General features: G+C 54.1%; 1 protein-coding gene across 3 annotated transcripts in view; it reads right to left on the bottom strand.

Annotated features, from left to right (window-relative positions):
• Positions 1-8,018, bottom strand: part of LOC123144505 (serine/threonine-protein kinase EDR1) — a 51,493-nt gene extending 43,475 nt beyond the window's left edge. For 2 of the 3 annotated variants that reach the window (XM_044563682.1, XM_044563683.1), the window contains exon 1: positions 7,846-8,018. The gene's annotated coding sequence lies outside the window, so the exon portion shown is untranslated. The remainder of the gene's footprint in view (positions 1-7,845) is intronic. The other variant, XM_044563684.1, reaches the window with a different exon arrangement.
• Between the last annotated feature and the right edge of the window lie 6,174 nt (positions 8,019-14,192).

Here is a 14,192-nt window from a genome sequence, read left to right as displayed (position 1 = left end):
GGCGTTCTCCACCGACATCACGGACGTCAGGATGCGCGAGAAGCTCGCCATCAACGACGATCTGGCCGAAGAAGGCCGCCTCTTCATCCACAACGACCCCGACGTCGCGCCCGACGACAACAAGACCAAGGGCAAGGAGGTGAAGCGCAAGGGCCTGCCGTGTTGGCAGCGGGGCCTGAGCAGAAGCGCGGTCGCGACTGCGGTGAGACCAGAAGGACAACCGCCCGTTCTACGTCTACCACAACGTGCGCACCCACAACACTGAAGACTGCCAGCTCAAGTCACTCCGCGACGAGCGCTTGGGCCGCGGTGGGGATCGCAATGATCGCGGCCCCGGCCGTGGGGGAGGCCGTAGCGGCGGCTGATGGGACAGCCGCAACGGCAACCAACGCCAGGCCTGGCGCGGCCAGCCGCGTGAGAGCGCCTTGCGTGATCAGCCTCGCGAGGCGCACCCTCAGGCCAATGTTGCACTTCCGCCGCTGTCGTCACCGCCCAGAAGGAACGACATCAACCAGCATGACAAGGGGACTGGGGGCCTCGCGCGGTAGTCTACATCCTCGGCGGAGCTCAGGCCCCACGTCGAACCACGTCTTCAAGCAGTTCTCTCGCGAGGTGAACGCCGCCCTCCCGAGCCCTGAGACCGCGCGGCCCCTCAAGTGGTCGCAGTACGCCATCCATCACCTTCGACTCCAAGAACCACCTCAGGTGCATGGCCGCTGCCGGCGCGCTCCCCATGTTGTGCACCCCCACCATCGGCAACGTCACAGTCACCAAGACCCTCATCGACGGAGGCGCCAACCTCAACATGATCTCCATCAAGACCTTAAAACGCTCCAAGTGCCCTACGACCAGTTGGCCCCCCACCCGTCCCTTCTCCGGGGTGACCAATGGGTCAACCATCCCTCTGGGGCAAGTGGGCCTCCCAATGACCTTCGGCACCCGCCCGCCACAACTACCACACCGAGCTCATCGACTTCGACATGGTGCATTGGTCTGTCATACAACGCCATCCTGGGGTATCCGGCACTCGCCAAATTCATGGCGGCGACCCACCACGGCTACAACGTCCTCAAGATGTCTAGCTACAGCGACGTCATCACCATCGCATGCGACGAGAAGGACGTGGTCTGCTCCCTCGAGCACGCCTACAGGGCCGCCGCGGCCGCACACTTGGATGGCGAGGATGCCACCGGGCCTCCCGAGGCCGCTCCCGCAAGGAAGAAGCAGCTGCTCTCTCAAGCCCACCGTGAGGCAGAGAAGGCATCGGCTGACGGCAGTGGCCCAGGCCCTGCCCTCACCGTCGGCTCCTGCTTCCCTCCCACATAGGAAGGCGCGCTCGACACCTCCCTTCAGGCAGGCTCGGGTGTTTTCGTCAGGAAGGCATCAGACTTGTCAAGTGTGCCGAGGGAGGTGATCGAGCACCACCTAGCGGGGTGCCCCAGCGCACGCCCCACCAAGCAAGGAATATGACGCCAAGCGCTAGAGAAGCAAGAGCTCATCACCCAAAAAATCTCCAAGCTGCAGGAAGCTCGAGCCATCTGTGGGGAGCACCGCCTCGAGCAGCCTGTCAACCCGGCCATCGTCCCCGAGAAGGGCGGCAAGGCACGCATGTGCATCGACCTCGCGAGCCTCAACAGGGCTTGCTCTCAGGACCTCTTCTGGTCGTTGCGCATCGGCCGGAGCATGGGCCTCGCCACCAACTACACCCGCATGCCCTTCGTCCTGATGAACGCCGGTGCCACCTTCCAAAGGCTAGCACGGCTCACGTTAGAACCTCGCGAGCCTTCTGGCTGTCGCGAGCCCCCTGGGCGTTGGGAGCCTCCCGGCCTCTGAGCAACGGACCCCCATGGCACACTTCGTCAAGCAGCTCGACGCTCCTACAGCGACATGTCGCCAGGTGATTTTTTGGTTGCTTAAATTGAGGGCGCCCCACGGGCTGGATCATCCTCAAGCTGGCTAGGGTTCGTCCCGGTAGCAGCATCACTTTTTGGTTGTGTAAAGAATCTTAATTATGCCTTGCTAAGCTTGTGTTTTTCCATCACTATGTGTCGGGTGCCGTGCCACCTTGAGAGCGCCATGCGCTCGCGACTACCCTCTTGACCGTCCCACGAGCAGGGGCTACTGGCATGGCGTATGTGCTTGGGTCCGTCTCTGCATCGTAGATAAATCCAAGAGATCGAGCTCTGGCTTGCGGGCCTGCCCCTGCACACGCCACCTCACCAAGGTCCTTGGCGCCCCGTGCACCAAAAAGCGACGGCTCGCGAAGCCCCAAGGAGACAAGCCTCGAGGAGTGCACCTCGAGCGGCCGCGTTCACGGGTCGTGGCTCTATCGGCACTGCCCTTCGCAAAAGCTAAGTCTAACCACCTCATGAGGTGCAGCTATCATCCCTAGAATTCCCTCTTCTCGCGACCTTGGCAGAGCCTGTCGCCTCTTTTTCGCGCGAGCCGCTTGCACATTAAAAGGGGGGTTCCCAAAGCGTCGCGTCTCTGGAGCCCTCACTAGCTCCCGGCGCCCCTCACCTCCTGCCCTTGTTCCAGGCATCGCGACCTGACATACCAGCGACGGTGAGGCCCGCCCGAGGGCTGGGTACTGACAATGTAGAGCATTTGGGCGAGCAAGAAAAAAAGGAGTGAGCCTTGTGAGGAATTTTTAGGGGGAAACACAGGATTCGAATCGCAAAAGCATTAAACCTAAAGTGAGAGAGCCATTCTTCTTACACACCCCCCGTGGGGCCTACGTCGGTCTAAGTGCAGGAAACAGGGCAAAATAAAGAGGGAAGCCTGAGACGAGGCGCGACCATCCTCGAGGCTCCGGCTCGGACGCCGTCCGCGCCTAATCGAAGTCTTCATGCTCGCTCTTGACACGGCGGGAGCCGTCGCTGCTCCCGCTCCCGACGAAAGAGGACGCGTCGTTGTCGCCGTCGCCTACACCGGAGTAGTCGCTACCCTCGCTCTCCATGCAGCACTTCAAGCGGGAGCCGGTGACCACGAAGATCATGAAAAGCGTGGCGGCCCGGTCGTACTTGACGCGGAGGACGTGCCCCTTTTTCAGGCCGCGTGCGAGGGCGAATGACTTCCACCCCTGCTTCAAGAACATGAAGCCCATGGGGGTGAACTCCGTCGCCACCCAGGAGGGGCCGTTGCAGCAGCCGCCCGGCTGCACCCACAGGCCCAGCGGCGTGCGGTCCGCCATTTCCTCCGTGAAGGAGTCTGGGAGCCGGAGCCAGGTGCAGGGTTGGCGGGGTGCATGCCCACGATGAACTCGCGGGCCGCGTCGGCAGAATGGCTCCGTACCTGGGGACTGGGGAGGCAGGGCGGCCGCGCCGCCTCGACCACCTCGCCCCCCGCGCTCGCTGGGGCCAACGTAGGCGGCCACAGGAGAGCGTCTGCGACACCTTGGGCACTGCAGCAGCTGCGGGAGCGAGATTGGCTCGGACCATGGGACAAGAGGGAGGAGCTGGAAGGAGAAATGAGCCAGGGGTCCTTCCCCCTTGCCTTTATATAGCGTTCGACGGAGGGGCAGTTCGCGCCCCCTCGCCTTCAAAAGGCGGACGAGAACAAGGAAGGCAATGATGGCTCCACGTCGCGCGCAGGCAAGCTTTATGTCAGCCTAGGCGGTTGCCGAGGCGTCGTGGGAGGAGTGTGGGCGTCCCCCGCACCATTGAATGCCACGTGTCGCACCTGGCACGCAGGCGGTTAGGGCCCACACCGCTTCGCCCCCCCCCCCCTCCCAGAGGGCGGAGACGTGCACGCCGCGGGCCCGGGGGTACCCAGGCGCGGCGCACGACAAGGGTTCAACCCCTGGCCCACCAGCAAGCACTACGAGCAAGACCCCTCGCAAGGCCCCCTCATGAGGCGGTCTCCCGAGGCTCCCTCGCAGGGGCAAGCAGGTCAAGAGCTGCTCAGCCTGTTGCGCGGCCGCGTGCCTTCACGTGGGTGACGTGCACAATGACGAGCGACGCCAGAAGCCGTGCCAGCAGGCGCGGATGAAGAGGATTTCCACTTTGGTGCTAAGGGAGCAAGGCCAGCCCGCCAATTCCCAAAGCAAACCCCAAAGGTTGCCTGATCGGTGCAAGAAGACCAAGACGACGGACGCGCCAGGACGAAGGTCATCACCGAGCCCACCAGCGCGTCACGGCCTCACGGGTGGTGGCTTTGCAGAGGAAGACCGCCCTTTTGTCAGGATAGACTACGCCCATGTCCCCCTTCAAATTGCCGTTGTGTGGCAACCCTTCCCGCCAATGTTTTCGGGGAAGAGGACCAAGGCATGTATAAAGGAAGGCAAGGTGCCATTGTAGAGAAGATCGACCATTCTGGCTCTCCAGCCCTTGTACTCTTGTCTCCTCCACCATAGCAACCCACAAACCAAGCAGGAGTAGGGTTTTACACCGCAAGGTGGCCCGAACCTGGGTAACTGTTGTGTCTCCGGCCTGCCCCCGCTAGCTTGCTCTCAACGCAGCATCGCCGTGGTTAGAAGCAGGAAGGAGTAGGGCGGTAGGAACGAGTACACCCCAGAGTTCAAACCTCTTGGGTCCCCGGAGCCCCGATTTCGACACTGCCGGAGATCAAAGGGATCTCGGTAAGAGCTCTTGGCTACAAGGTGAGCCACCGGAGGCGACGAAGGTGGGAGATGGAGGGTTAGGTGAGGAACCCTAGACCTCGATGGTGTAAGGAATGTCCCAGTTGGAATCCTCCCAATCGAGAGGCCCCTAACTACCTTATGTACCTTGCTCGGTTAGGGTTACATGGTTGGGGGCGATTTACAAGTCAGTATGTGTTGTTGGGTCGCACTCGTCCATGGCTCACTGGGTGTGGTGGATGGTTGCCTTGTCCCTCAGGTTGATGTCGGCGTCCCGTCTCGAAGGTAGGGCCGAGTCACCATGCCAGCCCATGTCGAGGCCGCACTCGTCCATGGCTCACTGGGTGTGCTGGATGGTTGCCTTGCCCCCAAGTTGATGGAGGCGTCCCGTCTAGAAGATGGGCCCGAGTCACCATGTCGGCCCATGTCAAGGTTGTTGGGCTGGCTTCCGGCCTTGCTGGCCATATCCGAGTGTCGTATCCTCGTCAGTAGCTCTCAAGTCCTTCACGAGCAAATTAATGTTTGTCCTTGCGGTTCCCGTCCGAGTCCGAGTGCGACGTATTGGAGCTTGCAGGTAGATTGCGAGGGACTCATTAAACTCATGGAAGAAAAAGGACAAGGAGTCGAGCAGTATTCACCACGAGAGGTTGGTAGTGACAGATGAGCTAATAACGGGTAAGTTTCGATGGTACCCAATTATCTCCAGCAGATGGAAACTGGCTCGTGACCCGGCTAAGGACATACCATGAATCAAGTTTGAGGCAGCGAACGATACTTGGTTCCTGAGTAAATCGAGGGCAGCTAGTGTCCCTCTGGGGAATATCGTCATGCTCCTTTCAGGATGGAACCAAGGCCATGGTACTTTGGTGCCTGGGTGGTTTGGCATCCGTCTAGTGACATATTGAAGGTGCACCACAGTAGCCCTTCACTCCCGTGAGTGGTTTGGACCATAAAGGCAGCCCATTGTTGGCAGTATAAGAGTCTCGATTAACTCGGTTCTCGGCCGAAAGCCTGGTGAAGGCGTACTATGGTTGGACCGGCCGAGGCACATCACGACGAGCATGGAGCCCACTAAGTAGTTGAGCGAACAGCCGTCGCTCCTTTGGTCTTCAGTCAAACGATTGCTTGGGGCCAAGAGATTCACATGATCTCCACCCCTTCAGTTGATTTGGCGCGAAAAACTAAGTGGTGGAGGAGTGGTAATCAATGTGTCGTTTCTGCCCTGAGCATGGAACTCGAGGGGTTACGCGTGACGTGGGGCGTCATGCCACCTCCTTGGCGATAGTGGGGGAGCCAATGCATGGCACATGATGGGGTTGCACCGCCTGGGCTCATACCCCTAAGATAGGAAGGTGGGGTATAAGTGTGTTTTTACCCTGTCACCTTCCAAATCCTTCCTTGACCTTCCTTACACTCCTTGCGTAGTGTTGCTTCTCACATCTTGCCTCGCTACACGCTCGAGCTTCTGTACACCGTGCTCGCTTGTGCCGCCGCGGCACCTTTCGCCTGCCACGCCCGGATCCAATTCCAAAGATTCAGATCCACGCCATTTCGACAGCGGGTAACTTGCGGCGACCGCGATTCACAGCAAAGTCATTGTCGACCACCTCTTCTTCGAACTCCGATGGAGCAAAATCATCAGCTGTGTGCGCAATCAAGAAATCCATTTTTTTAGGGATATTAGGGAATTCAATTGATAGAGAGAGCCACGACCAGCTTGTAGGTCTCTCATCTATATATGTCACATGACACCTATCCACGCAGTGAGTGTGGTCAGCCGCTACATGCATGATCCAAGAAGCAGGCACTTAGAGGCAACACACCAAATTTTGTGCTATCTAAAATAGAGTCCTCAAAGAGATCTATGGTTCAATGCCAATGGGCACTTGAATGTAGAGGGCTATTGCTAAGCTGATTGGGCTACTTGCTTGGTGGATAGAAGGTCAACATCTCGCTTTTGTGTCTTTGTTGGAGGAAACTTGGTATCTTGGATGAGCAAGAAGCAGCAGGTGGTCCCCCGATCAACCGCAAAAGCAAAAGTATAGAGTAACATGTAAGTGTTTGAGTGGGATGCTATGGATGAAAGGCCTCCTATCCGATTCGAGTTTATTAAAGAGAGGGCCGCTAAATCTCTGGTTCGATAATAAGTCAGCCATTAATATTGCAAACATCCAGTTCAGCATGACCGAATGAAGCATGTGGAAACAGATCAATTCTTCATCAAAGAGAGGCTCCATGAGGTACCTTGAAGTAAGCCATGTAACCTCTGGAGAACAAATAGCAGATTGTTCTACAAGCAGATTATGAATGGTGTGTGTGTTGGTACTCATGGCACGCGAGAGAAGAGAGGTGATTCCAGAAAATCCCCCCCCCCCCCCCCCCAAAAAAAATTATCTACATGTTCTTCCATGTGCTACTTTCAGAACAGGCAGGGGATCTCAACATAGATATATGAGTTTGCCGTGGTAGTTTTGCGACATTTTTTTGTTTTTCGGAGATCCAAGCTGTGGAGGTCACAGTAACCAGATGTAAATATATATGTGACCAAATCAGACCGACAGCAACATGTTTGGTGTGGTTCAACAGCCAGCACAGTGCAGTTTACCACCAAAAGTTGAAAAGCAAGAAATCCAACTCCACCCAGTAATCCACGTAACTACTCTAGTACTGGATGAGGTACTATACTATCAATATGACAGGTTATAGGGAAGGGAAGCATGGCTCTTTTCAAATAAGTCAAACAAAAACTTATACAACAGCCCAAAAAAATCACCAATTTCCAAACGGGTCAGTAGATTGGCGACATTCACTTCACCCACCACAACGCTCGGCCATAACCAGCGAAATGCCTAATCCATATTCGGGTGTCAGTCTCTTTCAGCACGCAGTCTGAACCCCCTTTCTTGATCAAACACCACAACCTCGTTTGACCATTGAGCGTCCGCAGCCTCACACGCATTCACGCTGGTGTGGCACAATCTATCAGACAACCAAGGCAGACGAACTCTATCTCTCTCCCATCCAACTCCACCTAAAACCCTCGCGGCGTTGACCAACGCAGCGAGGTCAACGCCGGGAGCAGCATTACCACCATTCCCGTACCCTCCGCAGCCCCCTCCGCTCCACCACCAAGTCGCGACCCACTCACAACGACGAATGCCCCGAATGCCGCACCGACGCATCAACAGATCCCCTTCGTGCAAGGAACAAACAGCGGTCGCATTCGGCAGGACGAGACGGGAGTGGAGGGAGGGGAGTAGGCATACCTGGGGACGCGGCGGGGAGAGGAGAGCCTCGCCCGCGGAATTCCGGCGGCCACGCGAGCCCAAGCCCCGCGTGAAGTAGCGCGCGCGGGGGACGACGTCGTTCGGTGGTTGTGGGAGAGAGGAAAAGGGGATCTTGTGACGTGATTAGTAGTGCAGCTGAGGGTGGGTGGGTTGGGAAGAGAAGGTATTAGAGCACATCTTTATCTTTCTTTACCTAATACTTTCTTCGTTCGAAAATACTTATCATTAAAATGAATATATCTAGATGTATTTTAATTCTAGGTACATCCATTTTAATGACAAGTAATTCCGAACAGAGGGAGTAATACTAATGGAAAAGGCGTCATATCAAATGCATCCGGGATAGCTCGTACATCCCTATATCCGGTGGCTCCTCGGCCAGCCGACGAAGATCTCACGCATGGGATCAAAAGCAACACCGACTTAAAAAAACACATCCGCAGCCGCTCTTGCTAATTTGCTAAGAGCACTCCAATGAGACGACCTATTTCATCCGCTGGCGTCCGTTTGGGTTCGCGCAAACAGAAAAAACGGCCCAACGCGCCGACTAAAACGGACGCGCGTTCGCTTGGCGTCCGCATGGCGATCCATTCCCGGCCCAATTTTGAGCCGGATTTGTGTCGGCGCGGATATGAGACGCACGCGCGTGCCTACTCCTTTTCCCGGGCCGTCGGTCGGTGGCAACCACCACCATTTCCTGCAAAAACCCTCCCGCTCGCGCGCTCCCGCCCCACACCCGCCATGGGCGACGCCATCGACCTCGACGCCGCCGCCGGCCTCGCCTCGTCCGGCGCCGCCCCCCCCCCCCCCCTCTCCGGGAAAGGCAAGCCTCGTGCACGTGCAAGACAGCCGCCGCAGCCAATCCAAAGAAGCCGCTGACGCCCGCACAGCGGGCAAGGGAGTCGGCCAAGAGGAAGGACCGGAGGCACGCCGCGGATGCGAGGGATGAGGCCGCCGCACCGGCCGCCGCCGCCGCGCAGCAGGAGGTCACCAACGCCCGCGTCGCAGCGGCAACGAGGGAGGCGCTCTACATGCTAGGGTTAAACCCTGGCCAGCACGGCCTCGTCAACGCCGTCGTCGTCGCGGCCAGCACCGGCTCATCGGTGTTTCCTCGGATGGTGCTGCCCGACTCGCCCCGCGCGTCGTCTTGCAACCCGATGCCCGGCTTCCACGTGTACCCGCAAGCCTCCCGCCTCTCCGGGGAGTGCTCCCCCGACGTGAGCGTGGTCGCGCCTTCCACGCCCGCGCCCATCGACCTCAACGCCACCCCGGTGCCCGGTGGCTCGTCATCTGGCGGCGCGAGGAAACGCGCACGGCAGACGCCGGCCGGCGTGCTCCCGGACGCCCGCAACCTGTTTGAGGGAATGTTGTTCGTCGTCGACGAGGACTACATGCAGAACTGATACGTCTCCAACGTATCTGCTATTATATATTCTGTTTTGGATGTTTAATGAGCTTATTTATACACTTTTATATTACTTTTGGGACTAACCTATTAACCCAAGGCGCAGTGCAAATTGTTGTTTTTTTGCCTATTTCAGTGTTTCGCAGAAAAGGAATATCAAACGGAGTCCAAACGGAATGAAACCTTCGGGAGAGTTATTTTTGGAACAAACGTGATCCAGAGGACTTGGAGTGGACGTCAAGCAATCAACGAGGAGGCCACGAGGCAGGGGGCGCGCCTACCCCCCCTAGGCGCGCCCTCCACCCTCGTGGGCCCCTCGTGGCTCTACCGACCTACTTCTTCCTCCTATATATACCTACGTACCCCAAAACCATCGAGGAGCACCACGAAAACCTAATTCCACCGCCGCAACCTTCTGTACCTGTGAGATCCCATCACGGAGGGCTTCTACATCAACACCATAGCTTCTCCGATGATGTGTGAGTAGTTTACCACAGACCTTCGGGTCCATAGTTATTAGCTATATGGCTTCTTCTCTCTCTTTGGATCTCAATACAAAGTTCTCCTCGATCTTCTTGGAGATCTATTTGATGTAACTCTTTTTGCGGTGTGTTTGTCGAGATCCGATGAATTGTGGGTTTATGATCAAGATTATCTATGAACAATATTTGAATCTTCTCTTAATTCTTTTACGTGTGATTGGTTATCTTTGCAAGTCCCTTTGAATTATCAGTTTGGTTTGGCCTACTAGATTGATCTTTCTTGCAATGGGAGAAGTGCTTGGCTTTGGGTTCAATCATGCGGTGCTCGATCCCAGTGACAGTAGGGGAAACGACACGTATTGTATTGTTGCCATCGAGGATAAAAAGATGGGGTTTATATCATATTGCATGAGTTTATCCCTCTACATCATGTCATCTTACCTAATGCGTTACTCTGTTCTTATGAACTTAATACTCTAGATGCATGCTGGATAGCGGTCAATGTGTGGAGTAATAGTAGTAGATGCAGGCAGGAGTCAGTCTACTTGTCACGGACGTGATGCCTATATACATGATCATGCCTAGATATTCTCATAATTATGCACTTTTCTATTAATTGCTCGACAGTAATTTGTTCATCCACCGTAATACTTATGCTATCTTGAGAGAAGCCACTAGTGAAACCTATGGCCCCCGGGTCTATTCTCCATCATATTAATCTCCCGTCAACAAGCTATTTATATCGCCGTTTATTTTGCTTTCTTTACTTTTAGTCTTTATCATAAAAATACCAAAAATATTACCTTATCATCTCTATCAGATCTCACTTTTGCAAGTGGCCGTGAAGGGATTGACAACCCCTTTATCGCGTTGGTTGCAAGGTTCTTATTTGTTTGTGTAGGTACGAGGGACTTGCGTGTGGCTTCCTACTGGATTGATACCTTGGTTCTCAAAAACTGAGGGAAATACTTACGCTACTTTGCTGCATCACCATTTCCTCTTCAAGGGAAAACCAACGCAGTGCTCAAGAGGTAGCAAGAACCTCATCTTCGAGGGCGGTGCGCCGGCCGTTGGTTACGATCCTGATGAGACACAAAGGCAGGACGGTCGCGGGGCGTTCACGCCGGTAGCTGGCTATGATCCCGACTAGGCGGCCTTCATGTGTGATCAGGTCGGCATCGACCTGGACGGCTTCCCACTCGACCATGAGTTCCCAGACGATTACGGCTAGAGGAAGAGGACGAGTGCGACACCGAAGTGGGGCCTTTGTTCGAGGACGAGCTCGCCAACCAAGCCGCCGGACCTAAGCCGAAGCGCATGAGCAAGCGCACGAAGGCATACATGGCTGCCGAGGACAAGCTCCTTTGCGAGTGTTGGCGAGACATTGGACAAGACCCCAAGACGGGCGCCGAACAAAAGCATTCAACCTTTTGGATTCGTGTCCACCGAGAGTTTCATGAGCGCAAGAAGTTTCTGCCTTACCAATTTGTGAGCACGCGCGGGTGGGTGTCCATTTCCAAGCGATGGAGGGTGATCCAACAAGAGTGCAACAAGTTTTGCGCCACTCTTGAGAGCATCAAGGCCCGCCCCGTGAGCGGCATCGGCATGCAAGACATGGTATGCTAGCAAGCCGCCCTCTTTTGTGTCATCAAGTTCATGCTTGCATGTTCATTTGCATATCATTTGCCCATATGCTTGCATGGAAACATTTTGTAGGCATTTCAAGCTTTGGAGGCATTCAAGGTTCAACACAATGGCAAGTGCTTCAACCTCTCCTATTGCTTTCGGGTCATCAAGGACGAGGAGAAGTTCAAGGCGCAATATGTCTGTTGGGAAACGTAGTAATTTCAAAAAAAATCCTACGCACACGCAAGATCATGGTGATGCATGGCAACGAGAGGGGAGAGTGTTGTCCACGTACCCTCGTAGACCGAAAGCGGAAGCGTTAACACAATGCGGTTGATGTAGTCGTACGTCTTCACGATCCGACCGATCAAGTACCGAACGCACGGCACCTCCGAGTTCAGCACACGTTCAGCTCGATGACGTCCCTCGAACTCCGATCCAGCCGAGTGTTGAGGGAGAGTTTCGTCAGCACGACGGCGTGGTGACGATGATGATGTTCTACCGACGAAGGGCTTCGCCTAAGCTCCGCTACGATATTATCGAGGTGTAATATGGTGGAGGGGGGCACCGCACACGGCTAAAAGATCGTTGATCAATTGTGTGTCTAGAGGTGCCCCCCTGCCCCCGTATATAAAGGAGCAAGGGGGAGGCCGCCGGCCTAGGAGGAGTCCTACTCCTACCGGGAGTAGGACTCCCCCCCTTTCCATGTTGTACTAGGAGTGGAAGAGGGGAAGAGGTGGAGGGGAGGAAGGAAGGGGGGCGCCGCCCCCTCTCCTTGTCCTATTCGGATTGGGGGGAAGGGGGGCGCGGCCCTGCCCTGGCCTCCTCTCCTCTCTTCCACCTAGGCCCACTAAGGCCCATTAAGTTACCGGGGGGTTCCGGTAACCTCCCGGTACTCCGAAAAATCCCGATTTCACCCGGAACACTTCCGATGTCCAAACATAGGCTTCCAATATATCAATCTTTATGTCTCGACCATTTCGAGACTCCTCGTCATGTTCGTGATCACATCCGGGACTCCGAACAACCTTCAGTACATCAAAACATATAAACTCATAATATAATTGTCATCGTAACGTTAAGCGTGCGGACCCTACGGGTTCGAGAACTATGTAGACATGACCGAGACACCTCTCCGGTCAATAACCAATAGCGGAACCTGGATGCTCATATTGGTTCCTACATATTCTACGAAGATCTTTATCGGTCAGACCGCATAACAACATACGTTGTTCCCTTTGTCATCGGTATGTTACTTGCCCGAGATTCGATCGTCGGTATCTCGATACCTAGTTCAATCTCGTTACCGGCAAGTCTCTTTACTCGTTCCGTAATACATCATCCCGCAACTAACTCATTAGTTACAATGCTTGCAAGGCTTATAGTGATGTGCATTACCGAGTGGGCCCAGAGATACCTCTCCGACAATCGGAGTGACAAATCCTAATCTCGAAATACGCCAACCCAACAAGTACCTTTGGAGACACCTGTAGAGCACCTTTATAATCACCCAGTTACGTTGTGACGTTTGGTAGCACACAAAGTGTTCCTCCGGTAAACGGGAGTTGCATAATCTCATAGTCATAGGAATGTATAAGTCATGAAGAAAGCAATAGCAACATACTAAACGATCGAGTGCTAAGCTAACGGAATGGGTCAAGTCAATCACGTCATTCTCCTAATGAAGTGATCCCGTTAATCAAATGACAACTCATGTCTATGGCTAGGAAACATAACCATCTTTGATTAACGAGCTAGTCAAGTAGAGGCATACTAGTGACACTCTGTTTGTCTATGTATTCACACATGTATTATGTTTCCGGTTAATACAATTCTAGCATGAATAATAAACATTTATCATGATATAAGGAAATAAATAATACTTTATTATTGCCTCTAGGGCATATTTCCTTCAGTCTCCCACTTGCACTAGAGTCAATAATCTAGATTACATAGTAATGATTCTTACACCCATGGAGTCTTGGTGCTGATCATGTTTTGCTCGTGGAAGAGGCTTAGTCAACGGATCTGCAACATCCAGATCCGTATGTATCTTGCAAATTTCTATGTCTCCCACCTGGACTAAATCCCAGATGGAATTGAAGCGTCTTTTGATGTGTTTGGTTCTTTTGTGAAATCTGGATTCCTTTGCTAAGGCAATTGCACCAGTATTGTCACAAAAGATTTTCATTGGTCCCAATGCACTAGGTATGACACCTAGATCGAATATGAACTCCTTCATCCAAACTCCTTCATTTGCTGCTTCCGAAGCAGCTATGTACTCCGCTTCACACGTAGATCCCGCCACGACACTTTGCTTAGAACTGCACCAACTGACAGCTCCACCGTTCAATGTAAATACGTATCCGGTTTGCGATTTAGAATCGTCCGGATCAGTGTCAAAGCTTGCATCAACGTAACCATTTACGATGAGCTCTTTGTCACCTCCATAAACGAGAAACATATCCTTAGTCCTTTTCAGGTATTTCAGGATGTTCTTGACCGCTGTCCAGTGATCCACTCCTGGATTACTTTGGTACCTCCCTGCTAAACTTATAGCAAGGCACACATCAGGTCTGGTACACAGCATTGCATACATGATAGAGCCTATGGCTGAAGCATAGGGAACATCTTTCATCTTCTCTCTATCTTTTGCAGTGGTCGGGCATTGAGTCTTACTCAATCTCACACCTTGTAGTACAGGCAAGAACCCTTTCTTTGCTTGATCCATTTTGAACTTCTTCAAAACTTTGTCAAGGTATGTGCTTTGTGAAAGTCCAATTAAGCGTCTTGATCTATCTCTATAGATCTTA

Source organism: Triticum aestivum, chromosome 6D (genome assembly GCF_018294505.1).
Source record: "Triticum aestivum cultivar Chinese Spring chromosome 6D, IWGSC CS RefSeq v2.1, whole genome shotgun sequence".
Classification (NCBI taxonomy): domain Eukaryota; kingdom Viridiplantae; phylum Streptophyta; class Magnoliopsida; order Poales; family Poaceae; genus Triticum; species Triticum aestivum.
The sequence above is the reverse complement of the archived record's forward strand: the minus strand, read 5'-3'. Positions and strand labels throughout refer to the sequence as shown.